General features: G+C 40.1%; 1 long non-coding RNA gene across 2 annotated transcripts; it reads left to right on the top strand.

Moving 5' to 3' along the window:
* The first annotated feature begins 1,095 nt into the window (after nucleotides 1-1,095).
* On the top strand, nucleotides 1,096-24,524 carry LOC121919043. 2 transcript variants are annotated; one of them, XR_006101379.1, is made up of 3 exons: nucleotides 1,096-1,246; nucleotides 3,305-3,433; nucleotides 24,401-24,524. It is a non-coding gene; the product is annotated as an uncharacterized LOC121919043 (long non-coding RNA). The 2 variants fall into 2 exon arrangements; XR_006101378.1 differs by lacking the exon at nucleotides 24,401-24,524 and adding an exon at nucleotides 6,706-7,962.
* The last annotated feature ends 359 nt before the right edge of the window (nucleotides 24,525-24,883 follow it).

Below are 24,883 nucleotides of genomic sequence, written 5' to 3'. Positions count from 1 at the left end.
GGGATGCTTTTATGACAGTGACCAGTTTTCTTGCACATTCTCATATAAAATCAACCAACGCAGTAGCAATCCCAGTGCTGATGGTATAATTTATAGCTATTTATAGGAATTCTTGAAAAGACAGGCAAATAAAGCTAGGTCTTGAAGTATCCATAGGATTTCCACACCCTTTCCCAGCAGAAACCTGTGATAACTTTAAGTAGAGGTTTCTCACCAAAATCTGATTAAATGTGCCTTTTGGAGGTCCCCATGATACACATCCTACCTCTCAATTCTTTCCAGACTTCAGGGTCAGACAGTGACCAGACAGGCAAATAACAGTCAAATTATGCAGGAAGTTGTCAAAAGAGTCCTAGCCCAGGCGAGGCTGACCTTTGATCTCCCTCCATGTCAAAGGGCCAGTTCAAGTTACTTTCAAGTAATCTGTCACCCTGGCAACCCCCTTTGCGTGAATCAATTTGTACATTTCCCTTCTAACGCCTGCCTCCCAGTTATGAGCTTGTGGGTTGTGAATTTATATATGTGCATGTGTATCTAACTGAAGATATCATTTGAGCAAGCTTTTGCTTTACAGTAATAAGGACAACGAACAAGGAAGGAAGGAAGGAAGGAAGGACACCATCCACCAGTCCCAATGAAATGAATGGGAGTGGCGGCAGCACAAGGAGAGTAATGATATACTTGTTTAGCATCCATTCCTTTCAATGTGGTCCCCGCCCACACACACACACGTGCAAAGTATGTTTTCATACTTTCAAAGTATGTGCCCTATGAAAACTTAGCTGTGCGAATTAATTGTGTAGGCAAAGGGAAAAGGTGACACAACCGTTCCTTCCAAAATTTGAAAGCATTTTTAAGAACACATGCTTTTAAAATATGTTTTTCTATAAGCAAAGGTTATATAGTCGGCCCTCCATATCCACACACACATATATATATGCCACAGGTTCAGGCATCCACACCTTGAAAATATTCAATATATATATATATTCCAAAAACCTTGATTTTTGCCATTTTATAGCGGGGTCACCATTTTACAATTGATTGTATTTAATGGGACTTGAACATCCCCAAACTTTGGTTTTCACAGGGGGTCCTGGAACCAAGCCCCAGTGGATACCAAGCGCCCACTGTGTTCTGGTATTTAGCCCAGAACATATATTTTCCTGGGAGTCAGCCAAGTGAAGCAACTGGACTATGACTCTAGAGAACAAAATTTGAATCCCTGCTTGACCATGGAAACCCAGTGAGTAATCTTGGACAACTCATCCTCTCTCAGCCTCAGAGGGAGGTACAGGCAAACACCTGTGAACAATTCTTGCCAAGAAAACCCCATGATAGGTTCCCCTTAAGGTCTCCATAAGTCAGAAATAACTTGAAGGCCCACAACAATAATATGATGTAATTGTTCAAATTAAATAATATCTTCCTCAAATATTTTCAGATGTTGATTCTAATTGTTTTATATTTTCTCCATGTTTGTTGTTGTTGTTGTTACTAGTTTCTAATGTGGCTTGTCTGGCAGCATTTGAATAACTCTAGATGCCTTAGTGCAGGGGTAGGCAACCTGCGGCCCACGGGCCGGATGCGGCCCGGTGAGGCCTTGGGACCGGCCCCAGCCCAGTCCTGCCGCCGATTGCCGCCGGGGCCTTTGGGGGGCAATTGTCTATAGAAGCCTCAGAAACATGCATTTATATTAACATTTTTTAAAAAATCAGCAACTTTTTTTCCGTGTCCTCCATTTTTTTAAAAAAAAGTGTCTTCCATTTGAAAATTTTGTCCTACATTTGTCCTGGTTTATTTATATATTTAATTTTTTAAAAAATTATTTAATTATTTATTTATTTTTTTGCTTCGCCCCCCCAGTTGTCTGAGGGACAGCAACCCGGCCCCCGACTCAAAAAGGTTGCCTACGCCTGCCTTAGTGGAATGGACAAACAAGGTGTGGCCCTTTAGATTCTGATGGACCTCTGAGCCAATTTCAAGGCCATCAGCCATAGCTTCTTTCTGGGCTGCTGGCTCCAAGATCACACTTGGAGGCACTGTATGAGAGTGCTAGTGCTCTGATTTCCAGAGTCATAGTCCAACCACTGCTCAACACTGGCTCTCTGGTAAGCAAACACCATTTTACTCAGGCAGGCTTTTGGCAACCTGTCTTACTGTCCAAGGGGCCTGTGGTTGGCTGCTGCAAAATTTCTTTTATTATGTACTTTGAAATTGTGGTTAATTTGCTTTTATTCGTTTTATGCCTTAGGCTGTGTTTGTTCCACTTTATCACAAGGCACCTTGAGCCCCATTTTTCTGGCATTATAAAATGAATGAATAAATCAATTGATAGATTATGGGAATGAATTCAAAAAGTGCTATACAAATCTTTGGCAATCGTGATTATCTTCAGAACATATAATTTCTCCTCTAGAAGTCAGCAAGTACTAGGAGAGACAGAACAGTGAAGGGACGTAATGAGAGAGAATGCTTAACGATTGGTTTTTATTGCTATTTTTGTGAGGTTTTATTATTATGCTTTTTCATAAAACAATATTTAAGCATTAGGGATGGAATAGTTGTAATTTTACAGATGAACAAGTTTTAGAGTTTCCAGCTCTGTTTCTAAAGGTCTCAGTCAATGAGGCAATTCCAACTTTTATTTGAGCTGGTATAAATTCAAGACCACCCAGTGAAATCAGGGGAAGTTACTTTAGATTGTTATCAGCTGCTTAACTTAGAACATGATAAGTTTTCATGCTTTTCAATCCTTCCACAATCTGGTTTTGCTCTGCTCTGACTGCTTATTAGCTTAAAGAGCTTTCTATCATCCAGATCCAAATGAATAGCCTTTTGCAAGCAATAGTACTGCATATAAAGAGGAACATGATTGTTCCACAGGACCATGCATCCTTGAATCTGTTCCACTGGATCTTTTGGTGTGCCTGACATGCACACACTGGATATTGTGTTTAGACAGAAATTTACATAGAACAACGAATAAAAGCATGTGCAGAGCCAAATTGTGTTATCTATACAATGATAAACTGGAGATTACAAATCAGAACATCTGGACCATTTTCAGTCTCCATTTGTCAATTACTATCCAGAAGGGGGTAAAAATTTCCAGTCTTGGTTAAAGAGGGGTCTGTATGTGTCCAAGGCCTCTAATCCTTGAAAAGATATTTCCCTGACCACCCCAAGAATTATGCAAGCTTGCAACATAAGGGACTCCTGCTACTACTGTAAGACCATTCATCTGCCTGTTTTCTTCCTCCTCTCCCTTCCTGCATTTTCCCAAACTTATCAATTATGACAGCATGGAGGAGAGAAAATTATAGCCAAGGGGACAAGCATAGCCCAGGATGGTTTCTAAAGCATTCCTTACACTCTGTAATAAAGACAGAGACCACATTCCTGAGAGCCCACAGTGCTGAGAAGAACTCAGGTACGTGTAATTTTGTTTTTATTCATTAGAGCAATAAGAAAAGAAGATGTTTAAAACCCCTACATTTCTTAAAACTCATTTCAGTAATGCAGGTTCCAGACAGCAGACCTTTTCCTTTTCCTCTGCCACATCTTCCCCAACTCATAACAAACCTCTTGGGCTAGGATAGAATTGGGTCAGCCCTCTAGATTATCTTTGTTGTGACAGCCTTCTCAAAGAATGTTAAGCCCTGATTCTTGAAAAACTTGAATTATCATTGAAAAATCTGAACTAGTGATTGGTTTCCATGAAAGTAAAAATAAACCCACAATTGTAAGCAATGGGCATAAATATGGTGCTCATCCCTGGCACACTGGGGGGAAAAATATGTGCTCGTCCCCCATATCAGCACTGATCTAGACTATTTTATTTAAAACCAGTTTCTAACTTCAGCCAAGTGATCAGCTGGGGTGAAAACATTCCAACATTTCTGTCTGTATACATGGACCTAAATCTAATTGCTAGTCCCAGCCAGAATAAATCCACTGAATCACATGTTGAATATTAAGCCAACAGTTATGTAAATCCCATTGATTCAGTCAATCTACGCTAGTTGGTAACTGGATTAAGACCATGGTTCTCCTTTTTTCCACTCCCTCAGAACCCATTCTATGGGTGTTTAGGATTGAGACTGGGATATTTAAATATGCATTTTAATAACTGGAAGCAGCCCTGTCTTGCTGTTTTGTTATCTTCTCCGCTGTTGCCTGAAGAAATATGTGTTAATCTTTTCCTTCCTGATTTCCTCTTCCAGGAAGACCCTGAAGTTTCTTTTGCATTTGCCAAGGTTTTGCTCTTTCCTTTTACTGGGACTGCTGTGCTAACACCAGTGTGAAATAAGTAGAGAAGAAGTGCTTGTTTATGCACAGTGGTTGATTGCCGTTTTGGCAAGATGCATGCAAGGGGACAGACCTTGTTTAAAGTGTTCTGAAAAGTGTAGTCAGACAGTAAGAAACTTTTTGTTTTGTTTTGTTTTGTTTTTTGTTCCTTTCTCCAAAATCCAGCGTTTATCTTTGCAGTGCAGTAAGACTGTTAAGCACATTTCAAGTCTACTAAATATTATTTCAAATAGACAGGAAGTGTGCATGTGGGAAAGGATTTTTTTTCAAGTGTTAATATTTGGAAAATTAAATTATTTCTATCAGGGTTACTCAACTCCATGTTAATTGGGTGATGAATCTGCTTTAGATTGTAGTCATAGAATCATAGTATCTCATGGACAGTTAACCTGACTGCACCCTAACCGGATGCTTCCGGGATGTGGGATGCAGGTGGGAATTATCACAATTTGCATTTAATTTCACCTGCCAAATACAGCCCAACTGCATCCCAGGTACAGACATGCTCAGCAAGCTGCTTTTCAAGGCGGGGAGCTTTCTGATTTTAAAAAGTGGCACCTGGGACCTGGTCAAATTAAATGTGAATTAAGTGCAATAATTCCCACTTGCATCTCACATGCTGGTTGCATCCCGTTAGGGTGCTGTTGGGTTAAAAGTCTATGTGATAAACTCCATAGAGTTGTAAAAGAGCACAAGGGCCACCAAGTCCAACCCCCTGCCATGCAGGAACACACAATCAAAGCACCCCTGACAGATGACCACCCAGCCTCTGTTTAAAAACCACCCTTCAAGGGAGTGTATTCCACTGTCTAAACTCAAAGGAGCTGCCCTATCCTCAAAGTAGTTTCAGCACCTTCGATAGTTTTTATTTTATTTTCATTCAACTTTCTTCTCAAAAACAGGACCTAAGGAGGCTTTGGGAATTTCCTCCAGATTGTTCCTTCAAAATATACTTTAAAAGACAGAGCAGAGCCACTGCCTGACTTTCATGGGAGGCACAAGTTGCTACTGAATGATTAAAGGAAGATCTAAAATATAGTGAAATATGACCCTAAGGTTAGGCTATCATGGGGTTTTCTTGACAAGGTTTGTTCAGAGGGGGTTTGCCTTTGCCTTCCCCTGGGACTGAGAAAGTGTGACTTCCCCAAGGTTTCCATAACCGAGTGGGATCTCCAGAGCTGATGTCCATCACTCCAACCAGTATACCACACTGGCTCTCTCTATTAGATTATTTAATTGCAATACGCACAATAGCTATAAGAGATTTTCTGATAAATGATATAATGCTGTTGGATATCCCTATTGGGATATGTTACAGAAGCTTGGCCTTGAATAGACAATTAAGACCTATATCTTAATTAAGGCTACTCATGTCCTTGCTGAAGAGGCCATTTCTGATGGGAAGAATAGAGCCCACACACCAGCATCCTGACAAAGCTAGAGGTGGCTGGCAGCCTTGTCTTGGAGTCAAACAAAGCTGGCAACCATGCCCTGGAAGAGAAGTAAAGAGCATGCTATGTAGATCCTGAAGAGAAATGTAGAGAGCAGCAACAAAAGGGCAGGAAATACCTTGACATGCTTTTAAATGGAAATACTGAGGTAATTAGGACAGCTATGCTGATTTGCAGCCATTTAGTCATAAATTAGCATAGCCACAACCATCTTAATGCTGCAAGACAAAAGCGGCACACTTTCCATATAGCATCTTGCTATATTCCCTAGTCTTATGTTTCCTGACCTTCAGTGTACATCCCTGTAGAATTTGAAGATAATGTATGGTTTCCACAGGATGTTCTGGGAGCAATCTAACAGCTCCATTTTGCACTGGCTGAAATTTTTGAGTTATCTGTAAGGGTAGCTCTATGTAGAGTATATTGCAATAGTCTAATTGGTAGTTTATCCATAAATTTCCATGACCAGGATTTTATAGATCCATTTGAACTAAGTTTCGAGCTAGGGCATAATGGCCCTCCAGCATGACTGGAGGATTCTGGAAGTTATAACCCCCAAATGTAATATTTCCAAGCTCTGGAATTTGGTATCTTGTTCACTATTGCTATCTTTCTTTCTTTTCTCTCTCTCTTTCCCCTTTCCCCCTACAGCTTTATATCATGAAAGAAAAAGTGAGCTAGGGGGAGTTCTGTGCAGGGAAAAATGTGAAGTGCAACTTACTCTGCAACACCTGCAAGAATAATCTTTTCAAAAGCTGGTTGACTTGAAACCATACCCATGCTGATTAAAGTCAGGCAAAAAGCCCAAATCCCCAAGTACTAATTTAACAGCTTGAAAAATGGAAGCAGGGATGAAGTGAAGTCAGGGTGGGGAGGGAGAGGATTTCAAAATGAAACTAAATGTAGTTCCAAAGTTAAGAAGTATTCTTCACTTCCCTTTTAGGTCTTTTCAGGGAAGATCTTAAATATACATCAAGGAATGTGAGTTGCATTTGCCTTCTCATGTGTGAGTCTATGATAAAGAGAAGCTTGTTCTGAATCCGTCACACCCTGTCACATGGTCACCTCAGGCTACAGAGAATTTTATCTATGCCACCAGCTTTGCTTTAATAAAAAGAGATGTCTCTAGCCCTCATGAACTGGAAGGAAATCCTCAAAACACAACAGATCGGTGGTGGTAGTGATGGTGGTGGTATGTGTGTTCGTTCCTGAAAGAATTATTGCCATTATAGACGTTTTGCTACGTAAAATTAGGGTGTTCATTCCCACAGCAATAGTTCTTTCCCATTTCTATTACACACATGATGGGAAGAGAGGGACACTATACCAGAAGTGTTGATTCTTGCATAGATATTATACAGATGTCAACTGCAAAGCAGGGCAGCAGGATCACAGAAAGTTTTTTCTGCTTTAAAAACACAGAATCATTAGAAATGCTCTAGCTGGCCTAGAGTTGTTCCCTTTATTCTCAAGCAAGAAAACATCACTAACTAGTATCTACCACATGTTTGGTCATATAGAAGTTACTGTATCAACAACATGCCATTATTAGAGAAAGAGTATCAGTTTTGGGGCTCATTTACACTGTCCAGAAAAAAACAGGCTTTTCCCAGAGAATTCTGGCACCAGGGCTGTCCTGGATTCCCCCCAATACTGCTGCACTCTGTTGTGATGCTGGGCACATGTCCCGCTATGCCACTCAGTTCCTAGCATTGATCCCTCCCTCAGTGGGAGCAACTCCTGCCAGCAGTGGTGGCACTGGGCAGCACAGAAGGACACATGTGAAGACAGTTGCCTGCCATTGCTATGGATTTTTCTGCAATTCTAGAGCAAAAATAGAATAGAGGTAAAGAAACTGCAGTCTCTTGGGGCTTTTTTACCACCTTCCCAGACTTCTCCAGGCCTCTTATAACTTCGGTGGTGGGTGCATGGGAGGGTGACAGACAAAATCATCCCTCAGTGGCAAATTATTATTCCTGGAAGCCACTAGGACTAGTGTAGGGCTATAACATCCCTAAGCCTTTCTCAGGATTGTAAAAATAGGCCACCAATAGTGATGTGATCAGTCATGAATTTTGTTTTTCAATGGAGCAACAAGTAATTTTAACAATTTTCTTCCTGCTGTGAGAAGAAAGTTTTTGAAGACCCATTTACAGTTGAGGATTTATTCTGCACCAAATTTGCATGTGGCAAAAAAAAATTCTGCACAAAAATTAATCTGTTGTTGTTGTTGTTGTTGTTTTTGTTGTGTGCCTTCAGGTAATTTCCAACTTATTATGACCCTAAGATGAACCTATCACAGGAGTTTCTTGGCAAATTTCTTCAGAGGGTGGTTGCCATTGCCATTCTCTTAGACCAAGAGAATATGACTTGCTTAGGGTCACCCAACAGATTTCATGGCTGAGTGGAGATTTGAACCCTGTTCTCCAGAGTCATAGTCCAATACTAAAACCACTACACCATGTTGGCTGAGTATTTTTTATGGAAGTGTTATTTTTCATGCAGAAAATGACAGAAAGAGAGGGAATAGAAAAGTCTTTCTGCACAGGCACATGTATATTCTGTACAGTTTCTTGCTGAGAAAAATGTTGTTATTTTGTACAACCCCCTCCCAAGAAAACAACAACACATATGCAATTATGTGTAGAATAAGTCCTGAACTGCAAAGATTCTTGTCAGTCCAGGATTGTCCTCTTCGGGGTTTCCTGACATTCAAGAAGTGTGTTTTTGTATGAGTTTTCTAATATTCATCAGTGTTCTAACCATCAGTGTTCAAAACTAGAAATCAGAAGTCACTTCTGGATTTCTTTTCTGCAATTTGCCAACCAGTTATTGAGCACCTGTTGCCCACTGAGGAGGCATAGGGAAAAATATTGGACCCCTTCCCTCCACATTTACTATTCCTTAATATAAATGCTCTGCTTACAAGCCCTGGGAAAAATCAGGATGCAGAATCTATTAGGGGTGTGTGTGAAAATATTGCATTCCCTATCTTATGTGTTTCGCTAACCCTACAAGAAAATACCTGAACAGGGCTAGAATGTCCCAGCTATAAACAGTGTTTATGCACTTATTCAAAGAGGAATGTTAACAAACATTCTGTAGAATGTAAATTTTGTAGAAGCAGGATATGTTTGCTTCTCATTGGGCTGAATGTGATCCCTCTTGTCCTAATAAACCATAAGTGTGTGAACAGGAAGACAAACGTTCTGAGACTCACAGAGCTGACAAAAAGGATCCATTTACGGTAGTAAAACTTAGAAATGAGCTGTATAGTATTTATAGAGAGAGAAGGAGAGAGGGAAGCCAAAGCAAAGGAGAAAAAAAAAACCCAACAACCTCTTAACACTGCATGACCTCCGGAACCAGACATGCTGAGGTTGGACAATATTGAAGCCAGAAACAGAAAGGTTTAGGATAAAAAGCTTTGTGATAGCAATCTCTGTCTCTCATGCCCTCAGCACAATGGCTTAAATATCTCCTCCTTGGACAAACAGATCAATACAAGCTTTTTAACATCTTCAATGAGAGCTCATTAATGCTCTCCCCATGTCCTCCTTTCTGCCCTAATGACCTGGTGGGAGCAGGAGAAGTGTAATAATTATCACAGGCATAACACTTCAGATCATTTCCCAACATAATGTGAATTGTTTTTGTAATTATTCAGGACAGCATCAGGCAAAAGTGCAAACTAATAATGATGTACTTGGACACACGAGATAAGGCTGATTACTTTGGGTGAAATGTTAACTTCTCAGGCTATTGGGTTTTGGCTCTCTGTACAGTGTGCTTATTAACATTGTGGTCTTTGGTCCTCATAGAGAGCCCATTGCATTTCTCACCCTATGAAGTAGACTAATACCAGATTTTATGTTCATTTGATGATGCAATGTAAAGATGTTCCTCTTCTCTTACTCTAGTTCTATTCAGGAGTTCAGCAGGTTATAAGGAATATTCCCAAATGTTCTCATCCTTGCAAGAAAGGGTTTGTTCAAAGATCATAGCAATCCACTAAAACTAATAATAAGCAGTACAAGTCCCCCTTCCCACAATTTTGAACTACAGTGCGCCTGTGTTATACTTTACGTGGTCTTGAGTGTACGTGCTCAAGCTGCAGGGCGCATGCGGGGCGCAAGGGGTGGTGCATCCCATTCAAATGAATGGACGCACGCGCCCATGGCGCCCCGTGCCCCACCGTACTGCCGCACTGCGCATAGAGCTCGAGCATAGGCGGAATTCGCCTTATGTGGCGATGTCTGGAACGGATCCCCGCATAAGGCAAGGGTGGACTGTATTATTATATTTATTTACAACCCACTTTTTTTACAAAGTTAGAACTCAAAGCAGCTTACAAATTAAAAAAATACAATTGAAGACATACAAAAATGAACATTAAAATGGAATTAAACTGATACAATATTAAAACACATTGCTCATTTAAAAAATGCAGTTAAAAGGCTAAAAATACTTAAAAACAATACAGTTAAAACAGTACAAAATCCCTAACCTTTACTTTAAAGATTTTCTGTTTTAAATGCCTGTCTGAATAAAAGCTATTGGTAGTAACAACATCAACAACAGTACTGAGAAATAACTTAGGAATTTTCAGTTCAGTATTTCACTACATGCAGCAGCTGCTGACAGATTCCCAAGTAGATTTCATCCAGGCACTGATCAGACTCAGATGTCTTCAGCTTCATTGGGACAATGCACTGATGGTAAAGTGTTGTGTGGGGATCCTGCTTTTCTTGTCAGAACAAATATTTGTTTCATGGTACAATTTTGAAGTAGTAATTTCATCTAGAAAGATTTCATCTAGAAAAATGGTACAGAGGAAACAGTTCATTTTCATCTCTCCAGTCTGGTCCTCAACCAGATTTTAGAGCTTCCTTTGTTGCATTTGCATAGGATACCCTGACAGCCATTCTGCCTGGCTCAAAGTGGTGTAGACATTTGCCTTGTGAAACTGGACTATAGTGTGACATTTAGCACTCTCCAGATCTACAATAGAGCCACTGGTGTCATAAATTATTCTCTGAAATCTGAGGAAACTGATTCAGAGGAATTGGATTTCCCAAAGTTTTTGGCTCTAGCTAATGGCTCCCTACCTGAATCTGAGAAGATGAGAATCTGAGAAGCAGCTGAGGGGTTCATTCCTCAGCAGGATTTGAGAGATGCCATAGAAAGACCCCTGTCCTTTGAAGCTTGCCAAAGAGAAAAGGAACACTATAAAAATGTCAACTTCTGTTGCATAGAAAACACTGACTAACCAAGCACCTGACATCCAGAGTCAGCCATCCATACATCTCCCAAAAACTGGTTGGAGTCCTTGTTGCTTACAATGCAATCACCTTGTCCATGCTGTCTGTGCTCATTTATTTCTCGGGTTTTTTTTTTTTTTTTTTTGTCCTCTGAACTTGCTATGTTTAACATCTTCTTGGCTTACTCTTTTTGACATTGATTACCTGGTCTACTGGCTTCATGTAATGGTTTCTGAACCAGCTGAAACCTTTCTTCTGTTCCTTCCTTCATCTTCCATGAACCTCTTGGATTACCTGTACATGACCTGGACTGGCTCAACTGATCTGTAGCTGGTTCCCCTTATGATAAGCCATCTCTCTGTGCACTTGTTGTTTGTAGGCATAGGACAGCTGAATCTTTCTGCCGATAGCCATTCTGAGCCTAGTGGAGAGCAGGAGGGATCAGAGAAGTGTCTGTCTAGTCATGAGCCAAATGTAAAGTGATTACATCATCTGCTAAGATCCAACAGAGTCTTCTGGAAGTCTCAGAGGAAGATCCAATCACTTCATATCTGGTTAAACAGACATAGCCAGATCTCTCCTGCTTTTCTTCAAGCATGGAATGGACATGAGGAGGGGGACTCAGTGACTCTGAGGTAGATCCAGAGGAGGACTTCATCACTGTGGAGGAGGAGAGAATGCCAGCCTCTACAGTGATACAGTATAGACATATGCAAGTTTAAGGTCAACTTACAACTGCATGCACCACTGGCAAGATGCCAACCTCTTTGTTATCTCAATCTATTTGATACCAAGTAGGTCTGTGGTACAACCAGGTTGGTCACAGGAACAGCAAGGAGTGACTGTATAACACTAATATTGAAGTCACTCCACTGGCTGCCTATTAGTTTCCGGGCAAAGTACAAGGTGTTGGTTATCACCTTTAAAGCCCTACGTGGCTTGGGCCCAACCTATCTAAGGGATCACCTACTTTCATACAATCTGCCCCGTCCACTCAGGTCATCTGGGAGGAATTTACTACAGTCCTTAAAGACCAGGTTGATGGCGACCTCCCAGAGGACATTTTCTGCAGCCGCTCCCAGTTTATGGAATGGCCTGCCAGATGAGATCCGTCAAATTATCAATCTAGAGAGCTTTTAAAAAGCCATTAAGATGGATCTCTTCCAGCAGGCCTTCCTGGAATAAAATACTCAGCCACGAATAAGACTTCCCATCTATTGAATTCTGCCCATGATTATTATTATTTGGATTAGTCGGATTTTAATATGTAGTTTTAAATTTATACTGTTTAATCTTGTTTTAAGGGTGGCATTATGTATATATGGATGCATTTTAACTTGTTGTACGCCACTTTGATTGGCTGGCAAAAAGCGGGATAGAAATAAAAAAAATATACAAGAGAGGCCCCAGTTTTTTAAACTAACTAAATGAATATTTACGTTTAAATTGATTTTTTTTAAAAAAAACTTCTTTTAAAATTTTCTTTCAAAATATCACATTTTACCAAATGTTCACTTGAACCACATGAAATGGTGTACATGTAAATACATTTAGGCTGTATGTATGATTTTGTAATTTAAAGGTATAATTTTAATCTCACTAGTTGTTTATGTCACAACTATTGCCATGGCATTCAGCAATATACAGGAATTATGATTTATGAGTAACATCAGTGCAAAAACATTACTAAAGATTCTGTATGGTACAATATGCAAAATGGTCAATGTGGGTGGTTACTGCACAGTTACTGCACAGAGTGATGCCAACCGTAGTGACAGCAACCCTAGTGATACCACTGGTTCCACGCAACCTGAATACAACCCACCCAAAGCATTTTTAAACACACCCTGTAATACTGATAATTAGTTACTATGGATTTATGGAGAGACAGAAAAGAAATTAATGTTAGCTGAGTACTATGTTTTTTATATATAAAAAAATCCTTTTCCTTTTTTGGAATTATATGTATGTGAGTATGTTTAACATATAAATGTATGAGAAGGATGTGCGAATAAAGAAAAATGCATAAAAATGTGTATTGCAAGAAAAGGGTGTATCAATGTCTTTGCAAGGGGGAAGGAGAGTCTTACAGCCCACTAAGAATTTTGAACTGGACTTGAACTAGCGGTATTCAGAGAAACACAACCTTTCTTTAAAAATAAAAAAAAGAATTACCAGGTTCTCACATCACTTCTTTTATGTAACACAAACACACAACTGGGCCATCAAGTTTCCTCAACCAGCTCTTCTGAATTCTCCTTACTTATTCTTGTATTGTAAAGGCTGGTTGCCAAAACTCTGCTCTTTCCCTGACAAATGCATAGAAATAGTACAGGAATTAAAAGTTTCAAGGATTCTGTAAACCTGACATGGAATATCACTTTTTTTTCTGGAATGCCCAACTCATCAGCTCTCTTTGCCAGTAATTCACTACACAGAAGTACATAGCAAAAAGGGGAAAATGTGACACTTTCTTTTAGAGAACAAAAAGAGGCAGTGCTCTATTTTAGTCACTTTTTAAATTCTTGTTTTTAGTGTAAGAATTTAATTATATATATTTTCTCCCGTTTCTTATAGTCTGACAAATTAATTAAGGATGCTCTAATGCAGCTCCTATGGCACTGTTGGCCTAGTCTTCAAAAACATTTGACTGTTTTAGTACAAATATAAAAATGAGAAGGTAGGTAAAAGCAGCACCTCAGCCAGCTGCCTACACACTGCCATTCCTTCTTGTCACTGAAATAGAAGACTGATTATTTTACAAATAAAGTGATACTTTCTCCCCATCTTCACTGTGGTATATTATTAAATATGAGATAGATATCATGAAGACTAGATGGTTTCCTAAGGTTTGTCCCAGATATCAGTTTCTGGGTTAATTACTGCTGGGGGAAAAAGGTGTAGAGAGGTCCAAAATGTGTGGGGAATATGAGAAACTGAAGATCTCCAAGAACTTATAGGAGAGGCAAAGAGGTTCTCTTATAACACTTGCCCACCCCAACTAACTTGAGCACCGAATTAGATAGCGATATGTGTGTAGAAAGTGTTGCAAACTAGAATTAGGAAACCATATTAGACAATAGCTCCCTGTTGTATGTACAGTCAATAGCAAAACTGGGTTTACTGCAAGTGGACATGAGTTTTGTCTCATGGAAACCTAATCTGGGGCTCATGGTTCCATCCTATGGAATCCTGAGGTTTCCAGTTTGATAAAATACCAAAGCTCTTTGGCTAAAAATTCTAAATGTCCCTCCCTAAACTGCCAGTCCTAAGATCCCATAGGATATAGCCATGGCAGTTAAAGTGGAATAATAGCGCTATAATTTTGTAGAATGAGTGAGCCCCTGAACACATACTCCCAATTTATAGAAGAACATATTGCAATCCTACAGATATTAGTAGTCAGCAGTTCCACTTGAGAGGAAGGTGGGAGTTGCAAGAGGGCAACAAGTTGGCCTCTCATGATTTATTCTTGTGCATCTTACTTTTCTCTACTATTCTGGAAATTTGAATAATACTGAGATTTTCTCCTTCTTGATACCCTGTCAAGATTATTATTCTCTCTCTCTCTCTCTCTCTCTCTCTCTGGCTTCTTTTTGTGCAAATGTTGTTTGTGCAAAGAACTTGTTGCTTTTATGTAAAGAAAAGCATTTTGCTCATAAAAGTGGGGTTTTATTGGAACCAGTCAGTTTTTCTTTTTAAAAAATTCCTGAGCTGTGAAAGATCATTGAAAAGTATGTCAAAAATCCTTGCCCAGTGAAAAGAAAAAAAAATAGAATTTATTTATCCTTGCATGTGAGAAGAAAATAAGATTTACATTTAGTTGTCTCTCTCTCTCTTTCATACACGCACACACCAGGTACTTGAGCCAGGGAGCATATTGTCAAAAAGTTGACTCACTCTCTTTATCTCTTTGTTATTCTTTAAAGCACAACTTACAAAGATAATGCTATTTTAAAACCACAGTTGGATTGGATCAAATGTTCCATTGATTTCAGTGAATTTCCTCAACATTTCAAGGTTGAATCCAACCTGCTGTATCTAGGGAGGAAAAACCCTCTCAAACTGTGAAACAGTACCATCCCAGTGTACACTTCCATTGATCTGGGGTCAGATATGCACTGGCCAGAATAATCTAGGATGCTCCAGGAATAATCTGGCTCTACAGCTGCCCCAAATTCAACTCATTACCTCTGCACTCTCTAGTGTGGCTGTCTACACATGCATTCCACTGTGTCACCCAGAGCTGCCATCACTGGTGGAAGTCATTCCCTCTGATGTTGAAAACAAGGCACACAGTATCAGTCAAATGACTGGGCATAATCATAAGAGTTAATCACACAGCGGAGAAAGTGTCATGCTCCTGTTTTTTTTCCCCCTGTTACCTTTGTGCAGTTGCTCAATTGCACAATAGCAATGAAACAGTAATGGGAGATGATCACACCTAAACCAAAAACGATGCAGTTCCACTTTAACTACAGAAGAATAGCACTTTTAGTATACATACCTGAAGCATTATGGTTCCATTTTTGTAGTCTCTGCACAGGCACAGAAGAGAGATCCTGGCGGTTCTCTCCTCCCCCCAACCAGCATTGCTGTTATTTTGAATAGCAAGCTGGGAATGAAACCACAATTGCAGATATGCACAATTGTGCAATTGTAATGCTTTGTAAGTACACACTTGTGATAATAACATTAAAATTGCACTTTTGAGATGTTATTAATGATTTAAATCATTAATCAATCTGAAAGGAACATGACACTTTGATAACTTGTGGGCAATGCGATCATCCTGACGTCGTGTGATCATCTTATTCGCAAGTGCGCAGTGGTAACAGGAAAAAAAATGGGAGCATGATGCTTTCTCCCTCGTGTGATAAACTCCATAGAATCATAGAATCATAAAGTTGGAAGAGACCTCAAGGGTCATCCAGTACAAACTCCTGCCATGTATGAATACACAGTCAAAGCACTCCTGACAAATGGTTTAAAAAACGCCAAAGAAAGAAAGACTACCACACTCTGAGGAATTGTGTTCCACCATTGAACAGCTCTTACTGTCAGGAAGTTCTTCCTAATATTGAGGTGGAATCTCTTTTCTTGTAGTCTGCATCCATTGCTCCATGCCCTAGTCTCTGGAGCATCAGAAAACAAGCTTGCTCCATCTTCAATATGACATCCCTTCATTTATGTTCAGTTATGTGAACATAGCAGATAGAAAAATTCTAGATGTGAATGATATCCAGTATTTTGCTCTCTACAATACTAGAATTTTGGAAACTGAGGGGAATTCTGGGGGGCAGAATTCTTACTGTGAGGAACAGTGCCCTCATCCCCCCATAGCTATTGTTGTTGTGTGCCTTCAAGTTGTTTCCAACTTATCACGAACCTATCTTAGCAATTTTCTTGGCAATTGGCTTCCTTGGAAGTTTTCTTCAGAGGAGATTTGACATTGCTATCCTCTGAGGCTGAAAGAGTGTGACTTGCCCAAGGTCACCCAGTGGGTTTACCTGGCCAAGCCAGGATTCACACACAAGTCTCGAATCATAATCCAACATTCAAACCACTATATCATGCTGGCTCTCATACTTATACTCAGGGCTTAAGCAATAGGATTGAGGACATATACATGAATTATTCAAATGTGATGCAAATCCTGTCCTCTTTCATTCTTCTTTTTGGAGATCATTTCCCCCTTTTCGGCAATGTCCAAGTGACCACCTGATCTTCCCCTTTTCAGTCTACTGCAGGTGGCCTATGTCATCAGTGTTAAAGACATAGGCCATCTCTATTGACAATAAAAATATTTTTCAAAGAAAATACATGTATGGAGCTTATTCATCATCAACAACAACAACCATACATTGTTGTTATAGGAATTTGGTCAGGAAAAAGTATATTCCAGAAAAAACAAACCAATCTTTCCCTGCCCCCCAAAAATCACAATTTGATATGAAAAAATGGAAAGGGCAGAGTACACTGTACAGCCTCCACAAGAGTAATTCTCTACCCGATAGTTTAAACTTTACCTTTTAAATCAGGATTATTTTTCTGTTCCTTTCTTGCAGCCACAAACTGTTTGCTTCTTCCAACCCCAGAAGTTGTTCAGTTGGCTTCATAGAACAGCAAAATACATATAGGAATTCATATGTACATATACTCATATCTGTAAATCATACATTTAGAAACCTTGTATCACCCTTGCTTCTATCACTGAATCCTAAACAGAGTATTTGTGCGAGACACATCACCCAAACAAGTACCAGTCACTTCACTTTTTACCTTTTCCTGCTGAAAAGCCATGAATGGGTAATGAATTATTCCCACAAGTAAGCTTTGTATTATTATTAATTTGTTTTGTTTCATTTCTTTTGTGTTGTGATTTCCTCAGTGGATCCTGATCATATTATTTTATTTTATTTATTTTCAAAAGTCTAAATTAGGCCTAAACCAGCAATAGTATGCCTCAAACTACTTTTGAGAATAAATGAGATGAGCTGATGCCAAAATGTGGGTAAAGGGGGATTAAGAAGGCGAGGGATGCTTTCCACCTCAGTGGTTTTGCATTGCTATTAAGAGGGATGGATTAATATCAGATTTCTAGTATCTGCCTCCTCACTGATATTGCTTAATTATCCAGATAAGTGATCAGAATCAGAGTGTCAGCAGCAGCATAAATATGAAGGACATCATTGCTTTATATATATAATGTGTTTATTAGTTCAAGTCTCATAAAAACAGTGGTAAAGTGCTCATTAAAGGTTAAATCAGAAGCACTTTGTAGCTGTTAGATATGGGTTTAGTCACTCTCTGGAAAGCAATCAGATGTTTCTCTATTCAGTGAATGCTCAGCCGTGTACCTAATGAGTTTCTGTCAACACTGGACCACATGCTTTGGTTTTACAAATAGGTTCTCACTACCGGTTCTCCACCCAGTTATTTCATCTGCTTTCTCTCCTTCCCAAAGACCCCCACCTCAGACCCTTACCTTTCACTTAAGGAGGTGGGCTGCTCAGCTTCCCTTGGGTCACATCAGAGGCTGCAAACATCTGGTGTTCAAGCATGAGCTATGAAAGGCCAGGCCAGGTATTCCCAGATTGCTTCCCTAAGTCGCAAAAGCTAACGTGTGGCAGCATTCTCTGATTACTGGTAATTATTATACAGTGACCCATTTGGAGAGTGTGCATCAGAGAATCCTCAAAGGTTTTGCTTCATTTGTGATAGGGACTGAATTTTCATAACAGGCATGAGTCAAATTTGTGAAATGCTCCATTGCTTTTAATTGTTTATCGTTTAAAGCTCAGCTGCTGATTTGAAGTTACAAATAAAAAATAAGTGGCGTTTCAAGGGTTGTGTATGTGTGTGTGTGTGAGAGAGAGAGAGAGAAAAGAGTTTAAATAAAAGTGGCAAAACTTTCTTCGTGTGGGTAGGCAGCATTTCATATGTATGTGTTGTGTGCCTTCAAGTTGTTTCTGGCTTACAGCAACTCTAAGGCGAACCTGTCATGGGGTTTTCTTCACAAGATTTGTTCAGAGGAGGTATGTCATTGCCTTCTCCTGAGGCTGAGAGCATATGACTTGCTCAAGGTTACCCAGTGGGTTTCATGGCTGACCATGAATCAAACACTGGTCTCCAGAGTAATAGTCCAGCACTCAAGCCAATACACCACACTGGCTTGATTGCATTTCATAGATGCCCCCAAATTTGACTTTATGTGAAATTCAAAGTGAGTTTGGAACTAATGAAGAGGAGGAAGCTGTTAGAAAGCTGCCTTGAGGAGCACATGCATGGTGGGATTCTGGAGGACAGATCTATGTGCATCAGGAATTCTATCATGCATACATGAATGTGCATACACTCACAATATAAGATAGCCTGCTGTTTTCTTTTCTTTTTTAATTTTTATTAAACATAAAAAAACATACAGATGCATATATAGTACATCAACGTCTATACACTCGTATATACAGTCAGCCTTAGACTCTTCCCCATTCCTCTCTTTGGACTTTGATCCATATTTAGGCATTAGAAACTCTGCAGTCTTAACTGTTTTCCCTTTACGTCACAACACTGTGAGAGAGATGGGTTACAGATAGGGCAGCTGTCTATCTCACATTACATGAGACAGGTCTGCTATATTGAGGGCTCTGCAGTTTAGATGAGGTTTAAGGATGAGGATCCATGCAAAGAAAGAACAGGAGGATCTTGAGTTGTCAATCAGCATTTAGTACCTGAGAGCAGATTCAACAGACATACAGTTCAGTTGGGTACATCTCTGAATTGATATTTTAAATATACTAATTACTGCTACATTTGCATCTATACATATAAAATAGTATGTAAGCTTAACCAGCCTCTAGCTGGAAAGACACTGATGTATGCTCATATATATATCACAATCCCCTCTGGCCTATAATAGGTTGCACTGCTGCTACAATCAAAGACATACACATCCCACCACAATTTTTTTAAAAGCATCATCACACACTAGTTGACAAGCTAAGAATATTAGACTATAGTTCAGGTTGCCAAACCTCCCTCTGCACCTCTTTAGATATTGTTGAACTGTGACACCCATCCACTCCTAGTCATTATAGGCCATGATGAGGGATGCTGGGAGTTACAGTTCAACAATGTCTGTAGGGTTTTCCCTTGCATTGTTTGAATTTAGCCCTACTCTGGCACAATGGAAAATTCACAGCCCCACTGCCTTCTCCTTTTCCTTGTATGTTATGTCTTATTAGATTTTAAACAATCATGGAGGGACAGTTAAATTAACAATTTGTAAGCCACTCTGTATTTGGATGAAGGGTAACGTCTAAATGCTATAAAGAAAGAAAAAGAGTATATCAACACTGCATAATTGTAGCAGTTTGAAAGCATTTTGACTATCATGGGTCCACTCAGGAAATCCATGGATTTGTAGTTTGGTGAATGTTATGTTTAGAGGTTTGGAATTCTTGGATGCAAGACTGTAGATACACCAGATATGTAAGAGGATTCAAGATTTGTTGCTTTATCATTTCTACCTTATTCAGGGCCACAAGGCAACTGTGGCGTGTTACGCACGTGCCGAAAGTACGTGTTAGGGTTAGGAAGGGGCGTATTAGGGTTAGAAAGGGGCATCTATTCTAGACACCCCTCAACCCTAGTATGGACTGGGTCTGTACAAAATGGCGGCACCCATCCACACGGGCACCACCATCTTGACGTCGCGGACGCATAGCGTCCTGACCTCGCAACCCGGAAATGACGCCGCGAGTGCACGACTAGTGTCTCATGGCACCACTTCCGGGGTGCAAAAAGAACCGCCATTTGGGGGCTTCTTTTTGCTCCACAAGGGAGCTGTGCAGTTTGGCTGCTGTGGCTCCCTCGCAGAGCAACCGGCAGCACCGGCAGACTACCGCTTTTAGGAGGTCTGTAATGCGCCACTCTTAGTCTTCCCAGACACCCAGCATATATAGTACAGTTTAGTAGCTATACTTAGTCCATTAGCAATGCTTGGCCTGGGTCATGAAACTTGGCTTGGATCAAGAAATGGATCTGCCACAAACATTACAGGCAGGGACTTAGAAAGCCTCTAATCCAGTGGATCTCAAACTTTGCTCCTCCAGGATTTTTTGGACTTCAGTAACAGAAGTTACAAAGACATTAGCCAGTGGTCATGAATTCTGGGAGTGGAAGTCTCAAACCTCTGGAAGATCAGAGACTGAGAACTATGGCTCTATTTTACTCAAATTTTTATTCAAATTTTTATTCCAAGTTCCTCATGAAAATGAAAGTCCCAGGATTTCTTAGGATGGAGCAATGTCAGCTTTCAAACTGCTATGCATGTGCAAATGAGATACCATGTTAGAAAGAAAGAAGGAAGGGGAAATCTCTGCATGGTGTAGCTGATGCAGATGGAGGATATGACTATTGTTTTTTCCCCCAATATTAGCATGCATTTAAAAATATGATATGTGCCAACCTCTGCAATCTGAAACGAAACAAACCTGCAAAAGTCAGCCAACATTTCTTCACTTTCATACATTTTGTCATCAAGCTACACATCCACAGGCTGAAACTGAAACACATGTTTAATTGTTAAGATATAATATCTCCCAACCACTGTAATTACTGCACTCTGCAAGACTGAAAATTTTGCACTTCTCAAAGCAAACAGTACCACCTGGGGCTGAGATCATGCCAGAATCTGTGACCTAACTAAGGTCAGGCAGTGCCCTTCTTGCATTGAAAACATGCTCCAGGAACCTTGAGGTTGCAGCTGTATCTAATTAGTTTAATTTTCTCCTCAGCTTTAGTGTCAGTCTAGCATAATAAAAAGGTGGGGAGCATATTGTACAACACAAATCCTTTGACTGCTGATGACCATCTTTTAGAAAGAATAACATATTCAAACATATGTTGAAAAAGTTAAATGTAGAGGATAAACGTAAGAAATTTAAATGACAAAGAAGCCAGACATGTAAACACAAGCAAATCCATTGCCAGAAAAGTAGAATGGACTCTGTATCAGAAGTGAAGCTTTAAAAGAAATAGCAGTTTCTATACAATACAGTGGTTAGAGTCTGAAATTAAGACCAGTGGCTCTGTGTGTGTGTGTGGAGGGGTAGGTGGGTGAAAGAGAGAGAGAATCATCCTCCATCTCTTTTTTCAACCCTACTCAAATAGACATGTCTCCCAGTATCACATAGCAAGTGGCCACAGGAAAGCCAGGGAAGGATCCTGGAAGGATCCTGGAAGGTTACACTCTCCGGATCTTGGCTACTTTCCTCCCCACCTTCCAAATGTCATATGGGTAAAGTGAGGGGGAAAGACAGTCAAAGACCCGGAAGGCTATAACCTTCTAGATCCTTGGCTACATTCTCAGTGTCACCTTCATGATGTCAGGTCGGGTAGGTGAAGGGGAAAAGCTGTAGCCTTCCAGATCTTTCCTCCCCTTGTCCTGATTTTGTGCAGGAGGCTGGCCAAGGATATTTCTCTTCTCAGCCAGACATCTTCTTGCATATTTTTCCAAGAAATCTGGCAACAGGGAGAAAATTGGTTAAATTATTCATTCTACTTTGAGGGAACAGCACATCCCTACCAAATCAATCAATATACAGACATAGGACCTTATCACGCAGGGGAAATTGGGCAAAATTGGGGACTCAAATAGGGATTAACCCATGCAAAATGTGATATTGCAATTAAGATTTTCACATGACGTCACTATTAAACAGGCAATAATCAGGTAATAGTCCGAAAATAAATAGCAATCAATCATTCACGGCTTGTTTATTGCCTGTTTAATAGCAATGTGTCTGAACATCTTAATTGCGATACCGTGTTCTGCATGGAATAATCACTGTTTAACCCCTCCCCCCAATTTCCCCCAGGTGATAAGATCCAAGCAATGTAAGCAAAGCTTCTGATAGTGAATCTATTTTTTAGTCCTTTTTTTCTTCAGAGTCCTTGTCCTCTGCCTAGCTGGAATTTTTTTTAGCACTATTGATTCTGAGAGGAAGGTGAAGAATAGCTGGAGTAACACAGACTTCCCATGGTGGATTACAGCAGTGTTTCTGCAGTAAACAATGCATTAAAGAAAGTTTGAAATTGAAAAGAGCAGGTTACTCTTCTAACCAATCTTTGTGTAGCTGTACCTGCCTAAGGCAGGAAAAGTAAACAGCAGAATCTCTTACTGTGCATGTGGGAACAGTAAAGTCACAGAAAAGTTTATTTCTGTGAAGGCTTATCTGACTTGCTTGTTTCATGTCACATGTGCATATTGGTGCAGGACAGACCACCCAAAATGGATGGTCTCCCGGCGCCTAGTTTTGGTCCACGGGGAAGCCGCAGCCTCCAGACTGCATGACTTCCTCGCGGACCAAAAACAACCCACGAAAAGTGGGTTCTTCTTGCGACGCCATTATGACATCGCAGTGTGCCAATGGCGCACTTGTGATGTCGTAATGGTGCCGCGATGTGCAGACGCTATGCATCCAGTACATCATAATGGTGGTGCCCGTCTGTACAGGGCACTGCCATTTTGACACCCTCGTAATATGCAAGGGTCATCTAGAAGCGCCACCCCTTGCACATGATGAGGGCATCCTTTCCCGTCCATCTGGACTGGGCCATTGTTACTTCTGAATATAATGTTTGGTAGAACATATTAAATTGCTCTTCTTTTTTGTTTGATGCAACAACCTATCCCTATTCTTTTCATGTAATGGAACCCAATTTTCTGTTTAACAAGTAATGTCCTAGAACATATCTGCTTTGTTGAGGTATACCTGTATTTCCATTCTAATATCCTCAATCTTTCTTCTCCTTCTGTAGTTTTAAGATTACATTTTTATGTAAATGGAATGACACCTTCCATTTGTGAAAGATTTAGCACAACGTTCCTTAAACTAAAATTTGCACAGTCCTAATGGGGCCATGGATGGACTCTAGGGGGAATTCATGAATTGGGTGCAAAACTCTTCCCCTCCCTTCCTTATGTTGTCATCAGTATGAATTTTAAGCTAAACATTTTTAATTGTAATTTTTTTGTTCAGATGAATTTGTATGAAGGAAGAGTATTTTTAATGCATAAAATAATTTGTACAGAGACAGCGTGGTGTAGTGGTTTAAGGGTTAGACTAAAATACTGGCAGGCCAGGATTCGAATCCCCACTTAGCCATGGGAACCTATGTGTTCTCAGCCTCAGAAAAAGGCAAGGGTAAACCCCCCTCTGAACAAATTCTGCCAAGAAAACCTCATAATAGCTTTGTCTTGGGGTTACTATGAGTCAGAAATTTCTTCAAGGCACATAGTAGCAGCAGCAGCAGCAGCAACAAATAATGTATATTAAAATGTTCAGTACCTGTTTATATTTATTGGGGGGGGGGGTCCATTGCTTTCATCAGACTGTCAAAGGGGTCCATTACCTGGCAAATGGGTAAGAACTACTGGTTTATCACATGCAGAAGAATCACCACATAAAAGGAGAGAGGGAGGTGTGTGTGTGTGTGCATGCCCACATCCTCTTGCTCTTCTTTACAGCCTGTTTCAGTGAATCCTGCAATGGCCCAGAGGAGATTTTTCAGGGGCATGCGTAGAGATGGAAGGAAGAACCTTTTCCATGAGTGAAGAATTTGTGTGTGGGATACCTCTTGCAGACTTTCTTGGATGCTGTTCAATATTTGCACCTCTTCTACTGCTCCACACCTTTAGGGTACTTTCCACAAGGGTTTCCACCATTTGACATACAGAATTTGTATAGGACCTAGTGTGTTCAAATCACTTGTAGACTTGTGGTGGCCCCATTAATTTCATGAAAGTTGGTTGTTGTTTTTGTTTGTTTTTTAAGCAAAGACTCTCTCTCTGGCTTTTCTTCACAAATGAAGATTCAGGAAGGACTCATCCCGTGCTTTCTACAAGCGTGTTGATGACTTAAAAGGCCAATCCGAGATAAACAAGTCCGGTTGCAGAAAGCACAGCAAAAAGTCTCCTTAGGTGATGTTTTCGGGTTGTGGTTCTTTCTGCATTGTCATTTCTCTTCGAGACTCATTTGGCGTGAGCTTTCAAAAGCAAAGAATACTCAGAGGTAATTAACCATTGACTTCCTCTGAAATATAGTCAACAGCACCTAATATTTCTTGACAGTCCCCCATTCAAGTAATAACCAGACATGACCCTAGTTATTGTCTATGATCAGACAGGATCTAGTACCTTCATGGTATTTAGGCTGTCTAGAGAATATGTCTAATCCAAAATAAACTCCATATTAACTCATTGCTTACAGGATGCATGTTCACAGACTTTACCTCAGGAGTCCCTCTCTGATCTATGTATACAGAAAAGTATTTCAGTTTAGCTGGATGCCATTC

The sequence above is a fragment of the Sceloporus undulatus genome, chromosome 1 (assembly GCF_019175285.1).
Source record: "Sceloporus undulatus isolate JIND9_A2432 ecotype Alabama chromosome 1, SceUnd_v1.1, whole genome shotgun sequence".
NCBI lineage: Eukaryota > Metazoa > Chordata > Lepidosauria > Squamata > Phrynosomatidae > Sceloporus > Sceloporus undulatus.
Note: the sequence above shows the minus strand (reverse complement) of the source record. Positions and strands in the feature narration are given on the sequence as shown.